Below are 20,590 nucleotides of genomic sequence, written 5' to 3'. Positions count from 1 at the left end.
CTAGGTGGGCCCTCCTAGAGCTGAAAGGAAGCCGAGTGCACCCAAACCGTGGCGGAACGTCTGGGCTGCAGGAGACTCCAAAAGTGACCGAGCCTCCACGGCTGCTGCCGGTGGAGTTCCCACGTCCAGCCTCCTTGCCAGGACTCACCCCACCTGCACACCGCAGCACCCCCAGCAGGGTGCTTTAGCCAGGGTTCGGAATTTTCGGGGCGTGAAGCTTAACGGGGAAGAGATAGGGACACACAGGCCCTTGGGTGTTGCCTCTGGCACCTTCCCCTCTAATTCACAGCCCAGTAAGATGAATTTTCTTAAAGCTTTTGGTTGCCAAAGAACCAGAGTTGGGCACGAAGAAATGCTGCCGCCTTGTGGACGTTTCCCGTAACAACAACATTACAAGCGGCGTTTCAGGGCAACTCGTATTTACGAAGCCTGTAGGGCTTTTAATGACACGTGTCCTCAAAAATGACCTGGGTTTGTAATCGAAAAAATATTCGAAACACACAGACTTTCAAGAAACCAAATCTCAAGAGGGAAAGGTTACTCACACTGTTTAAAAAACAAAACATTACACACCACGACAAGATGCAGAACATCGCTCATTATTGGAGAAATAAAAATCCAAAGTGTAACGAGGCATCGCCTCCCAGCAGGCAGAGTGGCCAGCCTCAAAAAGTCTACAAACAATCGATGGGGACTGAGTGTGGAGAAAAGGGAACCTTCCTGCCGCCAGCCGCGGCGGGTCCTCAAAGTGCAGCAACAACCGACGAGAGGGGGTAGGGAACGGAACCCACCAAGGTACGGGATCAGAAGGGCACAGACAACTGATGGTTGCAAGGCAAGCTTAGTAACAAAGCATAGCCGTCTATATCCCCCTAAAGCAGGGAATTTGCTTCGTCACGCCTTATCGGCATCAGCTGGTTGATTGGCTTCTCGGCTTCTCCCTCAAAGGCACCAATTTCCCCTCCAGGGTTGCTTTTCCTAGCTTGAGGGAACAACCAGGGACTCCCAGTAACTGAGCAGGTCCCTGGAGCGATTTGGCCAAAGGCCATCTCCTTTTGTACGTTCATACCATCAAGTCCAGGATGCAGACCAAGGAGAGGACAGTCGGGCCCTGAGGCTTATGAGGGTCTTGATGGCGCCTTCCTCAGAGGGCAATGCTCGCCACACCTTCCCACTGGGTGAGTGGAAACGTACATTGGTAACCGCCACTAGAAAGCGCTGTATCCCAGTCCCTAAAAAACTAAGGAGAATGCGACCCTATATTTCTGCTGTCCCACTCCTGTGCGTCCGCCTGCCGATGCAGGGGACACGGGTTCGTGCCCCGGTCCGGGAGGATCCCACGTGCCGCGGAGCGGCTGGGCCCGTGAGCCATGGCCGCTGAGCCTGTGCGTCCGGAGCCTGTGCTCCGCAACGGGAGAGGCCACAACAGTGAGAGGCCCGTGGACCGCAAAAAAAAAAAAAAAAAAGAAAACACATGCACCCCAACGTTCATTGCCGCACTATTTACAATCGCCAAGACACAGAAACTACCAAATAGTCCAGCGAGTGATGAATACATAAAAAGGAGGTGCCACGTGTGTACAAGGGCCTGTTAGTCAGCCAGGAAAAAGAATGAAATAATGCCCTGAGAAGCACTATGGGTGAACCAGGGATGCCAAAACACTGAGTGAAGTCAGTCAGACAGAGGAGGACCAGTATCATATGATAGCACTTACAGGAGGAACGGAAACATACATACAACTGAACTAGTTACAAACCAGAAGCAGACTCAGCGACTTTCAAAATACACCTAGGGTTACCAACAAAGAAAGGTGGCGAGGAGATACAAGTCAGGCGGTGCGCGTGGAACCGTACGCAGTAACCTACCTATAAACACGTACATAAAACACGCGCTCGGCAAGGACTACCGTACAACACCAGGACCTCTACTCGACGTTCTGCAATAACCTATGTGGAAAAGGAACCCGCAAAACACTAGGTATATTACATGTGTAAGTGAATCAGCTTGCTGTGCACCTACACCAAACACCACTTTGGAAATCAACTCTAGTGCCACATAACATCAGAATTAAGCTAAAAAAGAAAGTACAAGGAAAGAATTGGGTACGCTTTCTGGCTCTGGCCTCGGTGATATGCGCTGGTGTCACATCACCGCAGCCTGAGCAGCCTAGGGTCCCAAGGGTGCACTGAGGCGGAGCGCAGAGACGTGCGTAGGATGTGTCTGCAAAGGCACCCCCTTGAAGCTGTAGTGTCTCTGCCTTTCTGGGTGGAACCAAAACTTCGGAATCTAGGTGGGCCCTCCTAGAGCTGAAAGGAAGCCGAGTGCACCCAAACCGTGGCGGAACGTCTGGGCTGCAGGAGACTCCAAAAGTGACCGAGCCTCCACGGCTGCTGCCGGTGGAGTTCCCACGTCCAGCCTCCTTGCCAGGACTCACCCCACCTGCACACCGCAGCACCCCCAGCAGGGTGCTTTAGCCAGGGTTCGGAATTTTCGGGGCGTGAAGCTTAACGGGGAAGAGATAGGGACACACAGGCCCTTGGGTGTTGCCTCTGGCACCTTCCCCTCTAATTCACAGCCCAGTAAGATGAATTTTCTTAAAGCTTTTGGTTGCCAAAGAGCCAGAGTTGGGCACGAAGAAATGCTGCCGCCTTGTGGACGTTTCCCGCAACAACACCTTTACAACCGGTGCCTGAGGGCACCTCATATTCACAAAGCCTGTGGGGCTTTTAGTGACACGTGTCCTCCAAAATGACCTGGGTTAGGTAACAGAAGAAAAATTCCATCCCAAACACACAGACTTTCAAGAAGCCAAATTTCAAAAGGGAAAGTTTACTCACACTGTTTAAGAAATAATAATTCACACCACGACAAGATGCAGAACATGGCTCATTATTGGACAGATGCAAATGCAAAGTGTAACGAGGCATCGCCTCCCAGCAGGCAGAGTGGCCAACATCAGCAAGTCTACAAACAATCGATGGGGACTGAGTGTGGAGAAAAGGGAACCTTCCCACTCGGTGACTGGAAATGTCCTTTGATAACCGCCACTAGAAAACACTGTATCCCAGTTCCTAGAAAACTAAAGAGAAAGAGTCGCTACACTTCTGCAGTCCACTACTGGGCGTTACTCGGGAAAATGCATAATTCAAAAAGACACATGCACCCCAACGTTCATTTCGGGACTATTTACAATCGTCAAGACAAAACACTAGGTATATTACATGTGTAAGTGAATCAGCTTGCTGTGCACCTACACCAAACACCACTTTGGAAATCAACTCTAGTGCCACATAACATCAGAATTAAGCTAAAAAAGAAAGTACAAGGAAAGAATTGGGTACGCTTTCTGGCTCTGGCCTCGGTGATATGCGCTGGTGTCACATCACCGCAGCCTGAGCAGCCTAGGGTCCCAAGGGTGCACTGAGGCGGAGCGCAGAGACGTGCGTAGGATGTGTCTGCAAAGGCACCCCCTTGAAGCTGTAGTGTCTCTGCCTTTCTGGGTGGAACCAAAACTTCGGAATCTAGGTGGGCCCTCCTAGAGCTGAAAGGAAGCCGAGTGCACCCAAACCGTGGCGGAACGTCTGGGCTGCAGGAGACTCCAAAAGTGACCGAGCCTCCACGGCTGCTGCCGGTGGAGTTCCCACGTCCAGCCTCCTTGCCAGGACTCACCCCACCTGCACACCGCAGCACCCCCAGCAGGGTGCTTTAGCCAGGGTTCGGAATTTTCGGGGCGTGAAGCTTAACGGGGAAGAGATAGGGACACACAGGCCCTTGGGTGTTGCCTCTGGCACCTTCCCCTCTAATTCACAGCCCAGTAAGATGAATTTTCTTAAAGCTTTTGGTTGCCAAAGAACCAGAGTTGGGCACGAAGAAATGCTGCCGCCTTGTGGACGTTTCCCGTAACAACAACATTACAAGCGGCGTTTCAGGGCAACTCGTATTTACGAAGCCTGTAGGGCTTTTAATGACACGTGTCCTCAAAAATGACCTGGGTTTGTAATCGAAAAAATATTCGAAACACACAGACTTTCAAGAAACCAAATCTCAAGAGGGAAAGGTTACTCACACTGTTTAAAAAACAAAACATTACACACCACGACAAGATGCAGAACATCGCTCATTATTGGAGAAATAAAAATCCAAAGTGTAACGAGGCATCGCCTCCCAGCAGGCAGAGTGGCCAGCCTCAAAAAGTCTACAAACAATCGATGGGGACTGAGTGTGGAGAAAAGGGAACCTTCCTGCCGCCAGCCGCGGCGGGTCCTCAAAGTGCAGCAACAACCGACGAGAGGGGGTAGGGAACGGAACGCACCAAGGTACGGGATCAGAAGGGCACAGACAACTGATGGTTGCAAGGCAAGCTTAGTAACAAAGCATAGCCGTCTATATCCCCCTAAAGCAGGGAATTTGCTTCGTCACGCCTTATCGGCATCAGCTGGTTGATTGGCTTCTCGGCTTCTCCCTCAAAGGCACCAATTTCCCCTCCAGGGTTGCTTTTCCTAGCTTGAGGGAACAACCAGGGACTCCCAGTAACTGAGCAGGTCCCTGGAGCGATTTGGCCAAAGGCCATCTCCTTTTGTACGTTCATACCATCAAGTCCAGGATGCAGACCAAGGAGAGGACAGTCGGGCCCTGAGGCTTATGAGGGTCTTGATGGCGCCTTCCTCAGAGGGCAATGCTCGCCACACCTTCCCACTGGGTGAGTGGAAACGTACATTGGTAACCGCCACTAGAAAGCGCTGTATCCCAGTCCCTAAAAAACTAAGGAGAATGCGACCCTATATTTCTGCTGTCCCACTCCTGTGCGTCCGCCTGCCGATGCAGGGGACACGGGTTCGTGCCCCGGTCCGGGAGGATCCCACGTGCCGCGGAGCGGCTGGGCCCGTGAGCCATGGCCGCTGAGCCTGTGCGTCCGGAGCCTGTGCTCCGCAACGGGAGAGGCCACAACAGTGAGAGGCCCGTGGACCGCAAAAAAAAAAAAAAAAGAAAACACATGCACCCCAACGTTCATTGCCGCACTATTTACAATCGCCAAGACACAGAAACTACCAAATAGTCCAGCGAGTGATGAATACATAAAAAGGAGGTGCCACGTGTGTACAAGGGCCTGTTAGTCAGCCAGGAAAAAGAATGAAATAATGCCCTGAGAAGCACTATGGGTGAACCAGGGATGCCAAAACACTGAGTGAAGTCAGTCAGACAGAGGAGGACCAGTATCATATGATAGCACTTACAGGAGGAACGGAAACATACATACAACTGAACTAGTTACAAACCAGAAGCAGACTCAGCGACTTTCAAAATACACCTAGGGTTACCAACAAAGAAAGGTGGCGAGGAGATACAAGTCAGGCGGTGCGCGTGGAACCGTACGCAGTAACCTACCTATAAACACGTACATAAAACACGCGCTCGGCAAGGACTACCGTACAACACCAGGACCTCTACTCGACGTTCTGCAATAACCTATGTGGAAAAGGAACCCGCAAAACACTAGGTATATTACATGTGTAAGTGAATCAGCTTGCTGTGCACCTACACCAAACACCACTTTGGAAATCAACTCTAGTGCCACATAACATCAGAATTAAGCTAAAAAAGAAAGTACAAGGAAAGAATTGGGTACGCTTTCTGGCTCTGGCCTCGGTGATATGCGCTGGTGTCACATCACCGCAGCCTGAGCAGCCTAGGGTCCCAAGGGTGCACTGAGGCGGAGCGCAGAGACGTGCGTAGGATGTGTCTGCAAAGGCACCCCCTTGAAGCTGTAGTGTCTCTGCCTTTCTGGGTGGAACCAAAACTTCGGAATCTAGGTGGGCCCTCCTAGAGCTGAAAGGAAGCCGAGTGCACCCAAACCGTGGCGGAACGTCTGGGCTGCAGGAGACTCCAAAAGTGACCGAGCCTCCACGGCTGCTGCCGGTGGAGTTCCCCCGTCCAGCCTCCTTGCCAGGACTCACCCCACCTGCACACCGCAGCACCCCCAGCAGGGTGCTTTAGCCAGGGTTCGGAATTTTCGGGGCGTGAAGCTTAACGGGGAAGAGATAGGGACACACAGGCCCTTGGGTGTTGCCTCTGGCACCTTCCCCTCTAATTCACAGCCCAGTAAGATGAATTTTCTTAAAGCTTTTGGTTGCCAAAGAGCCAGAGTTGGGCACGAAGAAATGCTGCCGCCTTGTGGACGTTTCCCGCAACAACACCTTTACAACCGGTGCCTGAGGGCACCTCATATTCACAAAGCCTGTGGGGCTTTTAGTGACACGTGTCCTCCAAAATGACCTGGGTTAGGTAACAGAAGAAAAATTCCATCCCAAACACACAGACTTTCAAGAAGCCAAATTTCAAAAGGGAAAGTTTACTCACACTGTTTAAGAAATAATAATTCACACCACGACAAGATGCAGAACATGGCTCATTATTGGACAGATGCAAATGCAAAGTGTAACGAGGCATCGCCTCCCAGCAGGCAGAGTGGCCAACATCAGCAAGTCTACAAACAATCGATGGGGACTGAGTGTGGAGAAAAGGGAACCTTCCCACTCGGTGACTGGAAATGTCCTTTGATAACCGCCACTAGAAAACACTGTATCCCAGTTCCTAGAAAACTAAAGAGAAAGAGTCGCTACACTTCTGCAGTCCACTACTGGGCGTTACTCGGGAAAATGCATAATTCAAAAAGACACATGCACCCCAACGTTCATTTCGGGACTATTTACAATCGTCAAGACAAAACACTAGGTACATTACATGTGTAAGTGAATCAGCTTGCTGTGCACCTACACCAAACACCACTTTGGAAATCAACTCTAGTGCCACATAACATCAGAATTAAGCTAAAAAAGAAAGTACAAGGAAAGAATTGGGTACGCTTTCTGGCTCTGGCCTCGGTGATATGCGCTGGTGTCACATCACCGCAGCCTGAGCAGCCTAGGGTCCCAAGGGTGCACTGAGGCGGAGCGCAGAGACGTGCGTAGGATGTGTCTGCAAAGGCACCCCCTTGAAGCTGTAGTGTCTCTGCCTTTCTGGGTGGAACCAAAACTTCGGAATCTAGGTGGGCCCTCCTAGAGCTGAAAGGAAGCCGAGTGCACCCAAACCGTGGCGGAACGTCTGGGCTGCAGGAGACTCCAAAAGTGACCGAGCCTCCACGGCTGCTGCCGGTGGAGTTCCCACGTCCAGCCTCCTTGCCAGGACTCACCCCACCTGCACACCGCAGCACCCCCAGCAGGGTGCTTTAGCCAGGGTTCGGAATTTTCGGGGCGTGAAGCTTAACGGGGAAGAGATAGGGACACACAGGCCCTTGGGTGTTGCCTCTGGCACCTTCCCCTCTAATTCACAGCCCAGTAAGATGAATTTTCTTAAAGCTTTTGGTTGCCAAAGAACCAGAGTTGGGCACGAAGAAATGCTGCCGCCTTGTGGACGTTTCCCGTAACAACAACATTACAAGCGGCGTTTCAGGGCAACTCGTATTTACGAAGCCTGTAGGGCTTTTAATGACACGTGTCCTCAAAAATGACCTGGGTTTGTAATCGAAAAAATATTCGAAACACACAGACTTTCAAGAAACCAAATCTCAAGAGGGAAAGGTTACTCACACTGTTTAAAAAACAAAACATTACACACCACGACAAGATGCAGAACATCGCTCATTATTGGAGAAATAAAAATCCAAAGTGTAACGAGGCATCGCCTCCCAGCAGGCAGAGTGGCCAGCCTCAAAAAGTCTACAAACAATCGATGGGGACTGAGTGTGGAGAAAAGGGAACCTTCCTGCCGCCAGCCGCGGCGGGTCCTCAAAGTGCAGCAACAACCGACGAGAGGGGGTAGGGAACGGAACGCACCAAGGTACGGGATCAGAAGGGCACAGACAACTGATGGTTGCAAGGCAAGCTTAGTAACAAAGCATAGCCGTCTATATCCCCCTAAAGCAGGGAATTTGCTTCGTCACGCCTTATCGGCATCAGCTGGTTGATTGGCTTCTCGGCTTCTCCCTCAAAGGCACCAATTTCCCCTCCAGGGTTGCTTTTCCTAGCTTGAGGGAACAACCAGGGACTCCCAGTAACTGAGCAGGTCCCTGGAGCGATTTGGCCAAAGGCCATCTCCTTTTGTACGTTCATACCATCAAGTCCAGGATGCAGACCAAGGAGAGGACAGTCGGGCCCTGAGGCTTATGAGGGTCTTGATGGCGCCTTCCTCAGAGGGCAATGCTCGCCACACCTTCCCACTGGGTGAGTGGAAACGTACATTGGTAACCGCCACTAGAAAGCGCTGTATCCCAGTCCCTAAAAAACTAAGGAGAATGCGACCCTATATTTCTGCTGTCCCACTCCTGTGCGTCCGCCTGCCGATGCAGGGGACACGGGTTCGTGCCCCGGTCCGGGAGGATCCCACGTGCCGCGGAGCGGCTGGGCCCGTGAGCCATGGCCGCTGAGCCTGTGCGTCCGGAGCCTGTGCTCCGCAACGGGAGAGGCCACAACAGTGAGAGGCCCGTGGACCGCAAAAAAAAAAAAAAAAGAAAACACATGCACCCCAACGTTCATTGCCGCACTATTTACAATCGCCAAGACACAGAAACTACCAAATAGTCCAGCGAGTGATGAATACATAAAAAGGAGGTGCCACGTGTGTACAAGGGCCTGTTAGTCAGCCAGGAAAAAGAATGAAATAATGCCCTGAGAAGCACTATGGGTGAACCAGGGATGCCAAAACACTGAGTGAAGTCAGTCAGACAGAGGAGGACCAGTATCATATGATAGCACTTACAGGAGGAACGGAAACATATATACAACTGAACTAGTTACAAACCAGAAGCAGACTCAGCGACTTTCAAAATACACCTAGGGTTACCAACAAAGAAAGGTGGCGAGGAGATACAAGTCAGGCGGTGCGCGTGGAACCGTACGCAGTAACCTACCTATAAACACGTACATAAAACACGCGCTCGGCAAGGACTACCGTACAACACCAGGACCTCTACTCGACGTTCTGCAATAACCTATGTGGAAAAGGAACCCGCAAAACACTAGGTATATTACATGTGTAAGTGAATCAGCTTGCTGTGCACCTACACCAAACACCACTTTGGAAATCAACTCTAGTGCCACATAACATCAGAATTAAGCTAAAAAAGAAAGTACAAGGAAAGAATTGGGTACGCTTTCTGGCTCTGGCCTCGGTGATATGCGCTGGTGTCACATCACCGCAGCCTGAGCAGCCTAGGGTCCCAAGGGTGCACTGAGGCGGAGCGCAGAGACGTGCGTAGGATGTGTCTGCAAAGGCACCCCCTTGAAGCTGTAGTGTCTCTGCCTTTCTGGGTGGAACCAAAACTTCGGAATCTAGGTGGGCCCTCCTAGAGCTGAAAGGAAGCCGAGTGCACCCAAACCGTGGCGGAACGTCTGGGCTGCAGGAGACTCCAAAAGTGACCGAGCCTCCACGGCTGCTGCCGGTGGAGTTCCCCCGTCCAGCCTCCTTGCCAGGACTCACCCCACCTGCACACCGCAGCACCCCCAGCAGGGTGCTTTAGCCAGGGTTCGGAATTTTCGGGGCGTGAAGCTTAACGGGGAAGAGATAGGGACACACAGGCCCTTGGGTGTTGCCTCTGGCACCTTCCCCTCTAATTCACAGCCCAGTAAGATGAATTTTCTTAAAGCTTTTGGTTGCCAAAGAGCCAGAGTTGGGCACGAAGAAATGCTGCCGCCTTGTGGACGTTTCCCGCAACAACACCTTTACAACCGGTGCCTGAGGGCACCTCATATTCACAAAGCCTGTGGGGCTTTTAGTGACACGTGTCCTCCAAAATGACCTGGGTTAGGTAACAGAAGAAAAATTCCATCCCAAACACACAGACTTTCAAGAAGCCAAATTTCAAAAGGGAAAGTTTACTCACACTGTTTAAGAAATAATAATTCACACCACGACAAGATGCAGAACATGGCTCATTATTGGACAGATGCAAATGCAAAGTGTAACGAGGCATCGCCTCCCAGCAGGCAGAGTGGCCAACATCAGCAAGTCTACAAACAATCGATGGGGACTGAGTGTGGAGAAAAGGGAACCTTCCCACTCGGTGACTGGAAATGTCCTTTGATAACCGCCACTAGAAAACACTGTATCCCAGTTCCTAGAAAACTAAAGAGAAAGAGTCGCTACACTTCTGCAGTCCACTACTGGGCGTTACTCGGGAAAATGCATAATTCAAAAAGACACATGCACCCCAACGTTCATTTCGGGACTATTTACAATCGTCAAGACAAAACACTAGGTACATTACATGTGTAAGTGAATCAGCTTGCTGTGCACCTACACCAAACACCACTTTGGAAATCAACTCTAGTGCCACATAACATCAGAATTAAGCTAAAAAAGAAAGTACAAGGAAAGAATTGGGTACGCTTTCTGGCTCTGGCCTCGGTGATATGCGCTGGTGTCACATCACCGCAGCCTGAGCAGCCTAGGGTCCCAAGGGTGCACTGAGGCGGAGCGCAGAGACGTGCGTAGGATGTGTCTGCAAAGGCACCCCCTTGAAGCTGTAGTGTCTCTGCCTTTCTGGGTGGAACCAAAACTTCGGAATCTAGGTGGGCCCTCCTAGAGCTGAAAGGAAGCCGAGTGCACCCAAACCGTGGCGGAACGTCTGGGCTGCAGGAGACTCCAAAAGTGACCGAGCCTCCACGGCTGCTGCCGGTGGAGTTCCCACGTCCAGCCTCCTTGCCAGGACTCACCCCACCTGCACACCGCAGCACCCCCAGCAGGGTGCTTTAGCCAGGGTTCGGAATTTTCGGGGCGTGAAGCTTAACGGGGAAGAGATAGGGACACACAGGCCCTTGGGTGTTGCCTCTGGCACCTTCCCCTCTAATTCACAGCCCAGTAAGATGAATTTTCTTAAAGCTTTTGGTTGCCAAAGAACCAGAGTTGGGCACGAAGAAATGCTGCCGCCTTGTGGACGTTTCCCGTAACAACAACATTACAAGCGGCGTTTCAGGGCAACTCGTATTTACGAAGCCTGTAGGGCTTTTAATGACACGTGTCCTCAAAAATGACCTGGGTTTGTAATCGAAAAAATATTCGAAACACACAGACTTTCAAGAAACCAAATCTCAAGAGGGAAAGGTTACTCACACTGTTTAAAAAACAAAACATTACACACCACGACAAGATGCAGAACATCGCTCATTATTGGAGAAATAAAAATCCAAAGTGTAACGAGGCATCGCCTCCCAGCAGGCAGAGTGGCCAGCCTCAAAAAGTCTACAAACAATCGATGGGGACTGAGTGTGGAGAAAAGGGAACCTTCCTGCCGCCAGCCGCGGCGGGTCCTCAAAGTGCAGCAACAACCGACGAGAGGGGGTAGGGAACGGAACGCACCAAGGTACGGGATCAGAAGGGCACAGACAACTGATGGTTGCAAGGCAAGCTTAGTAACAAAGCATAGCCGTCTATATCCCCCTAAAGCAGGGAATTTGCTTCGTCACGCCTTATCGGCATCAGCTGGTTGATTGGCTTCTCGGCTTCTCCCTCAAAGGCACCAATTTCCCCTCCAGGGTTGCTTTTCCTAGCTTGAGGGAACAACCAGGGACTCCCAGTAACTGAGCAGGTCCCTGGAGCGATTTGGCCAAAGGCCATCTCCTTTTGTACGTTCATACCATCAAGTCCAGGATGCAGACCAAGGAGAGGACAGTCGGGCCCTGAGGCTTATGAGGGTCTTGATGGCGCCTTCCTCAGAGGGCAATGCTCGCCACACCTTCCCACTGGGTGAGTGGAAACGTACATTGGTAACCGCCACTAGAAAGCGCTGTATCCCAGTCCCTAAAAAACTAAGGAGAATGCGACCCTATATTTCTGCTGTCCCACTCCTGTGCGTCCGCCTGCCGATGCAGGGGACACGGGTTCGTGCCCCGGTCCGGGAGGATCCCACGTGCCGCGGAGCGGCTGGGCCCGTGAGCCATGGCCGCTGAGCCTGTGCGTCCGGAGCCTGTGCTCCGCAACGGGAGAGGCCACAACAGTGAGAGGCCCGTGGACCGCAAAAAAAAAAAAAAAAGAAAACACATGCACCCCAACGTTCATTGCCGCACTATTTACAATCGCCAAGACACAGAAACTACCAAATAGTCCAGCGAGTGATGAATACATAAAAAGGAGGTGCCACGTGTGTACAAGGGCCTGTTAGTCAGCCAGGAAAAAGAATGAAATAATGCCCTGAGAAGCACTATGGGTGAACCAGGGATGCCAAAACACTGAGTGAAGTCAGTCAGACAGAGGAGGACCAGTATCATATGATAGCACTTACAGGAGGAACGGAAACATACATACAACTGAACTAGTTACAAACCAGAAGCAGACTCAGCGACTTTCAAAATACACCTAGGGTTACCAACAAAGAAAGGTGGCGAGGAGATACAAGTCAGGCGGTTCGCATGGAACCGTACGCAGTAACCTACCTATAAACACGTACATAAAACACGCGCTCGGCAAGGACTACCGTACAACACCAGGACCTCTACTCGACGTTCTGCAATAACCTATGTGGAAAAGGAACCCGCAAAACACTAGGTATATTACATGTGTAAGTGAATCAGCTTGCTGTGCACCTACACCAAACACCACTTTGGAAATCAACTCTAGTGCCACATAACATCAGAATTAAGCTAAAAAAGAAAGTACAAGGAAAGAATTGGGTACGCTTTCTGGCTCTGGCCTCGGTGATATGCGCTGGTGTCACATCACCGCAGCCTGAGCAGCCTAGGGTCCCAAGGGTGCACTGAGGCGGAGCGCAGAGACGTGCGTAGGATGTGTCTGCAAAGGCACCCCCTTGAAGCTGTAGTGTCTCTGCCTTTCTGGGTGGAACCAAAACTTCGGAATCTAGGTGGGCCCTCCTAGAGCTGAAAGGAAGCCGAGTGCACCCAAACCGTGGCGGAACGTCTGGGCTGCAGGAGACTCCAAAAGTGACCGAGCCTCCACGGCTGCTGCCGGTGGAGTTCCCACGTCCAGCCTCCTTGCCAGGACTCACCCCACCTGCACACCGCAGCACCCCCAGCAGGGTGCTTTAGCCAGGGTTCGGAATTTTCGGGGCGTGAAGCTTAACGGGGAAGAGATAGGGACACACAGGCCCTTGGGTGTTGCCTCTGGCACCTTCCCCTCTAATTCACAGCCCAGTAAGATGAATTTTCTTAAAGCTTTTGGTTGCCAAAGAACCAGAGTTGGGCACGAAGAAATGCTGCCGCCTTGTGGACGTTTCCCGTAACAACAACATTACAAGCGGCGTTTCAGGGCAACTCGTATTTACGAAGCCTGTAGGGCTTTTAATGACACGTGTCCTCAAAAATGACCTGGGTTTGTAATCGAAAAAATATTCGAAACACACAGACTTTCAAGAAACCAAATCTCAAGAGGGAAAGGTTACTCACACTGTTTAAAAAACAAAACATTACACACCACGACAAGATGCAGAACATCGCTCATTATTGGAGAAATAAAAATCCAAAGTGTAACGAGGCATCGCCTCCCAGCAGGCAGAGTGGCCAGCCTCAAAAAGTCTACAAACAATCGATGGGGACTGAGTGTGGAGAAAAGGGAACCTTCCTGCCGCCAGCCGCGGCGGGTCCTCAAAGTGCAGCAACAACCGACGAGAGGGGGTAGGGAACGGAACGCACCAAGGTACGGGATCAGAAGGGCACAGACAACTGATGGTTGCAAGGCAAGCTTAGTAACAAAGCATAGCCGTCTATATCCCCCTAAAGCAGGGAATTTGCTTCGTCACGCCTTATCGGCATCAGCTGGTTGATTGGCTTCTCGGCTTCTCCCTCAAAGGCACCAATTTCCCCTCCAGGGTTGCTTTTCCTAGCTTGAGGGAACAACCAGGGACTCCCAGTAACTGAGCAGGTCCCTGGAGCGATTTGGCCAAAGGCCATCTCCTTTTGTACGTTCATACCATCAAGTCCAGGATGCAGACCAAGGAGAGGACAGTCGGGCCCTGAGGCTTATGAGGGTCTTGATGGCACCTTCCTCAGAGGGCAATGCTCGCCACACCTTCCCACTGGGTGAGTGGAAACGTACATTGGTAACCGCCACTAGAAAGCGCTGTATCCCAGTCCCTAAAAAACTAAGGAGAATGCGACCCTATATTTCTGCTGTCCCACTCCTGTGCGTCCGCCTGCCGATGCAGGGGACACGGGTTCGTGCCCCGGTCCGGGAGGATCCCACGTGCCGCGGAGCGGCTGGGCCCGTGAGCCATGGCCGCTGAGCCTGTGCGTCCGGAGCCTGTGCTCCGCAACGGGAGAGGCCACAACAGTGAGAGGCCCGTGGACCGCAAAAAAAAAAAAAAAAAGAAAACACATGCACCCCAACGTTCATTGCCGCACTATTTACAATCGCCAAGACACAGAAACTACCAAATAGTCCAGCGAGTGATGAATACATAAAAAGGAGGTGCCACGTGTGTACAAGGGCCTGTTAGTCAGCCAGGAAAAAGAATGAAATAATGCCCTGAGAAGCACTATGGGTGAACCAGGGATGCCAAAACACTGAGTGAAGTCAGTCAGACAGAGGAGGACCAGTATCATATGAGAGCACTTACAGGAGGAACGGAAACATACATACAACTGAACTAGTTACAAACCAGAAGCGGACTCAGCGACTTTCAAAATACACCTAGGGTTACCAACAAAGAAAGGTGGCGAGGAGATACAAGTCAGGCGGTTCGCATGGAACCGTACGCAGTAACCTACCTATAAACACGTACATAAAACACGCGCTCGGCAAGGACTACCGTACAACACCAGGACCTCTACTCGACGTTCTGCAATAACCTATATGGAAAAGGAACCCGCAAAACACTAGGTATATTACATGTGTGAGTGAATCAGCTTGCTGTGCACCTACACCAAACACCACTTTGGAAATCAACTCTAGTGCCACATAACATCAGAATTATTTTAAAAAGGACGTAAGGGCTTCCCTGGTGGCGCAGTGGTTGGGAGTCCGCCTGCCGATGCAGGGGACACGGGTTCGTGCCCCGGTCCGGGAAGATCCCACGTGCCGTGGAGCGGCTGGGCCCGTGAGCCATGTCTGCTGAGCCTGCGCGTCCGGAGCCTGCGCTCCGCGACGGCAGAGGCCACAACAGTGAGAGGCTCGCGTACCACACACACAATCAATCAATCAATTTAAAAGGATGTAAAAGGAAAGAAAGAAATGAGTACGTTTTTCGCCTCTAGCGTCGGTGATATGCGATGGTGTCCCATCCCCGGAGCTTGAGCAGCCTGGTGTCCCAAGGGTGCACTGAGGCGGAGCTGGGAGAGTTGAGGAGGATGTGTCTGCAAAGGCACCCCCTGAAAGCTGTAGTGTCTCTGCCTTTCTCGGTGGAAGCGCAATTTCAGGATCCACCAATTTTACAACCGGTGCTACAAGTCACGTTTTGTTCACAAAGCCTGTGGGGCTTTTCATGACACGTGTCCTTAAAAAATAACCTGGGTTAGGTAATCGAAAGGAAGTTTGTAATAGAGTAGACTTTCCCGTAGCCAATTTCAAGAGGGAAATTTTACTCACCCTGTTTGTAATAATACAAACGCATATGACATGCTGCTGAATATTGGTAATTATTACAGAAATGCAAATGGAAAGTACACTGAGGTAACTTTGCACTAGTCAGAATGTGTATCATCCAAATGAGTACAAATTATAAATTTGGGAGAGGATATGGATAAAGTGGGAACGTCCTCAGCTGCTGGTTGTAATGCACATTGGGAACAGCCACTATGGAGAAAAGTACGTAGGATTTTTAAAAATCCAAAACGTGAGCTACCTAGCGATCCAGAAATCCTAGTCCTGGGCATATATCTGGAGAAGACCATAGGTTCGAAAAGACACATGCATCCCAGCGTTCATAGGAACGCTATTTAAAATAGCCAGGACATGGAAGCAACCTAAGTGTCTAGTGAGAGATAAATTTCACAGAAGATGTGGCATGTGTGTGTATATATAAACACGCACACAAAACAGAATGCTCAACCAACAAAAAGAATAAAATAATGCCATTTCTGGCAACATGGACAGACCTAGCGTTTGTCATACTAAGTGAAAGACGTCAGACAGAGAAAAGAAGTATTTTATAATATCACCTACATGTGGAATTTAGAAGAATGATACTCGTGAACTTATTTACAAAACAGAAATAGGTAAGGATCTTATGGTTCCCAAGGGAGAAATGTGTGGGGGAAGGATAAATAGGAGGTTGTGTTTAGCGGATACAGACTGCTGTACACATAATGCATAATCAACAGCGTCTTAGTATACACACTGGGAATTAGATTCAATATCTTCTACTCAATATCTTCTATCTGTATATATTTAAATACATATAATTAAATTTATTTTATTTTTTATTTTTTAAAAATGTATTTATCTATTTGGTTTTGGTTGCATTGGGTCTTCGTTGCAGTGCGCGGGCTTCACATTGTGCTGGCTTCTCTTGTTGTGGAGCACGGGCTCTAGGCGCACGGGCTTCAGTAGTTGTGGCATGTGGGCTCAGTAGTTGTGGCTCACAGGCTCTAGAGCGCAGGCTCAGCAGTTGTAGCCCCTGGGCTTAGTTGCTCCGCGGCGCGTGGGATCTTCCCGGACCAGGGCTCGAACCCGTGTCCCCTGCACTGGCAGGCGGATTCTTAACCACTGTGCCGCCAGAGAAGCCCTATATTTAAATTTATATATACATATATATCTGAATCACTCCGGTGTATTTCAGAACCTAACAGTATTTTAAATGAACTACTCGTCAATTTAAAAGAAAGAAGAAAGAAAACCAGAGGTTGGCAGGAGTCATCTTTCTTTTGGATCTTGTCACATCTCACCTGCTTTTGATTAATGCATTAACTCAAAAAGCACTAACGTAGTACGCATCAGTCTACCCCCTTGGCAAACTTCATGAACAAGACAGATGAGGACCTGTCTGCATGCAGGAGGGTTATATTCTCGTGCAAGACAGTGAACCAGTGAGTGAGTCATAAGGAATTATTCTAAGAGGTAGATAGCGCGGTGGAGAGAACCAGAGAGTCATGGGATAGAGTGACCGGGGGCTTTCGTTCAGGGGTCGGGAAGGTGACATTTGTGCGGATATCTAGAGGTAGAGTGTCCCAGGCAGAGGGCACAGCAAGTGCAAGGGCCCTGAGGTGGAATGAGGTTGGTGAGCTCAGGAAGAGAAAGGAGGCCAGGAAGGGGTGTGGGGCTCGAGATTGCAGGGCCCAGGCGTGAGGCTTGAGTGGGGACTAAGGATTTTGTTCTGTGTGCAGGGGAAGCCACTGAGGCAGGTGAGTGCTGGGTCTGCTGTATGGAGCCCCTTTAGCCTGGGTGGGGGCCCAGCCATGTTCCTGAGTCTCCAAATGGGCTCCAGGGCAGGATGGGCCCGGAGTGCAGGGCTGGGCCTGGCTGGAAGAACCACAGCTCTGTGAACAGAGGAAGAGCCTCTCGCCATCAGCTATGCAGGAGGGAGTGAGCAGCTTGTCTTGGAGGGTGTGCAAGCCGGCTCTGGGCCACACCTGGTGCATTTACGTGGCTGGGCCAGAGTTGCTGGGGGCCAGAGCTGTGCACGGGGCACTGCTGCTCTCCCTGGCGCTGGGAGGGGGACAGGCTTGGGGCTCTTCTGAAACAGGCCGGAGGTGTGGGCCAGGCCAGGCAAGACAGAGAGGCAGCACCGGTCCTACAACCTGGCTGCAAGCCAAGCAGCGCTCTGAGGGCTTTGCGAGAATCCCCTGTAACAAACAGAAGGATATACGGTGTTCTCGGATCGGAAGCCTCAATATCCTTAAGATGACCACGCTGTTCGAAGCGGTCTACAGATTCAGTGCAGTCCCCCTCCAATTACCAAGGGCACTTTTCACAGCACTAGCACAAAATTTTTAAAAATTTGTATGGAAACACAAAAGACTCCAAATAGCCAGAACAATCTTCAGAAAGAACAGTGCTGGAGGAATCAAGCTCCCTGACTTCAGACTATACTACAAAGCTACATAGTGGGCTTCCCTGGTGGCAAATTGGTTAAGAACCCGCCTGCCGACGCAGGGGACACGGGTTCGATCACTGGTCCAGGAAGATCCCACATGCCGCGGAGCAGCTAAGCCCGTGCGCCACAACTGCTGAGTCTGCGCTCTAGAGCCCACGAGCCACAACTACTGAAGCCCACGCTCCACAACAGGAGAAGCCACCGCGATGAGAAGCCCGTGCACCGCAACGAAGAGGAGCCTCTGCTCGCCGCAACTAGAGAAAGCCCGCACGCAGCAACGAAGACCCGATGCAGCCAAAAATAAATAAATAAATAAATTTATTAAAAACAGAAAAACAAAAAACCAATATGGTACTGGCATAGAAAACCGACATAATGATCAATGGAACAGGATAGAAAGCCCAGAAATAAACCCACACACTTATGATCAATTCATCTATGACAAAGGAGGCAGGGATACACAATGGAGAAAAGACAGTCTGTTCAATAAGAGGTGCTGGGAAAACTGGACAGCTACATGTAAAAGAATGAAATTAGAACCCGCCCTAACACCATACACTAAAATAAACTCAAAATGGATTAGAGACCTAAATGTAAGACCAGATACTATAAAACTCCTAGAGGAAAACATAGGCAGAACAATCTTTGACATAAATCGCAGCGGTATTTTTTTGGATCCGTCCCCTAGAGTAGTGGAAATAAAAAGAAAAATAAACAAATGGTACCTAATTAAACTTAAAAACTTTTGCTCAGCAAAGGCAGCAATAAACAAGCAAACAAAAAGACAACCTACGGATTGGGAGAAAATATTTGTAAACGATGTGACTGACAAAGAATTAATTTCCAAAATATACAAACAGCTCATACAGCTTAATACTGGAAAACAAACAACCCAATCACAAAATGGGCAGAAGACCTAAATAGTCATCTCTGCAAAGAAGACATACAGATGGCCAACAGGCACACGAAAAGCTGCTCAACATCGCTAATTATTAGAGAAATGCAAATCAGAACCACAATGAGGTATCACCTCACACCAGTCAGAACAGCCATCATCAAAAAATCTACAAACAATAAATGCTGGAGAGGGTGTGGAGAAAAGGGAACCCTCTTGCACTGTTGGTGGGAATGTAAACTGATGCAACCACTTTGGAGAACAGGATGGAGGTTCCTTAAAACACTGAAAACAGAGTTACCATATATGATCCAGCAATCCCACTCCTGGGCCTATACCCAGAGAAGACCATAATTCGAAAAGACACATGCACCCCAGTGTTCACAGCATTACCATTTACAATAGCCAAGACATGGAAGCAACCTAAGTGTCCACGGACAGATGAATGGATAAAGCAGGTGTGGTACATATATTTAATGGCATATTACTCAGCTTTAGAAAGAATAAAATAAAGCAGTTGGCAGCAACATGGATGGACTAGAGATTATCATACTAAGAGAAGTAAATCAGAGAACGACAAATACCATATGTATACCACTTATTTGTGGAGTATGGAAAAATGATACAAATGAACTTATTTACAAAACAGAAATCAACCCACAGACATAGAAAACCAACTTATAATTACAAAAAGGGATGGAGGGGATCAATTCACAGTTTGGGATTAACATACACACTACATAAAACAGATAAACAACAAGGACCTACTGTATAGCAGAGGGAACTCTACTCAGTATCTCATAACAACGTATAATGGAAAATAATCTGCAAAAGTATATATATGTACGTACAACGGAATCACATTGCCGTACACTTGAAACTAACACAACTTTGCAAGTTAACTATACTTCAATAAAAAAAGAAATCCCCTTAGAGATCCTCCCCAGCAGCCTTGGAGGGAGCTGTGTGACCATCTCAACATCAGAGAGGCGTGAAGGAGGCGGGAGGTTAAGTACTTTACACGGGTAGTCAGGGACGGAACCAGGATGTGAACACAGGCCAGGTGACCAAGACGGCGAAGAAGGGACGGAGGGAGACAGACAGCAAGGGTGGGGAGGGAGATTGTACTCTAGCATTGTCTACGTAGCATGAGTTACTGAGAAAGGTTCTTCGGTCTGGGGATGTGGGGGGAAGACCCTGCAAGCCCCCTGACCTCGCACACTCACAAAGGTGGCTGGGCCAGTGGCCCCGAAGGCCGCCTCAAACACGGACCTGCTCCGTGACCCCAGGGAAGCCAGGCCCCGCTCCCAGCCTCCGTTTCCCCATTCGTAACAGCGGGCTGGGCTCATGATTCCCAAGGCCAACCATGTCTGTGCCAACCACTGACCTCCGGGGTCCGGACTGCCCTCGCTTCTGAGGCCCCAGGCTCCGCGGCATCGTCCCTCCAGGGCCGGTCACGTAGCAGCCTCCCGGCAGCCTGTGCGCGCGCTCCCTCGGCCGGAAGGTCAGAGCCCTCGTCCGGGTGTAAGTGATACCACCTGGTGCTGGTGCGCGGTGAGCACCGCGTCCAATCAGCTCGAAGGGGGTGGTGCGTCACTCCAGATGGCAACGCGGCTCACGTGACGAGACCGCCCAGCCGCAGGGCATCAGGCGGAGCCGCTGGCGCAGACCCGGAATCTGGGGAGATTCCCCACTCTTTCGGGGACTCATGCGCCCTGAG

At 50.3% G+C, this 20,590-nt stretch overlaps 1 protein-coding gene across 1 annotated transcript in view; it reads right to left on the bottom strand.

The window, feature by feature from the left end:
- SLC6A6 (solute carrier family 6 member 6) overlaps positions 1–20,590 on the bottom strand; it is a 166,626-nt gene that overhangs the window by 65,499 nt on the left and 80,537 nt on the right. The window lies entirely within an intron of this gene.

The sequence above is a fragment of the Kogia breviceps genome, chromosome 10 (genome assembly GCF_026419965.1).
Source record: "Kogia breviceps isolate mKogBre1 chromosome 10, mKogBre1 haplotype 1, whole genome shotgun sequence".
In the NCBI taxonomy this organism is placed as follows: domain Eukaryota; kingdom Metazoa; phylum Chordata; class Mammalia; order Artiodactyla; family Physeteridae; genus Kogia; species Kogia breviceps.
Note: the sequence above shows the minus strand (reverse complement) of the source record. Positions and strands in the feature narration are given on the sequence as shown.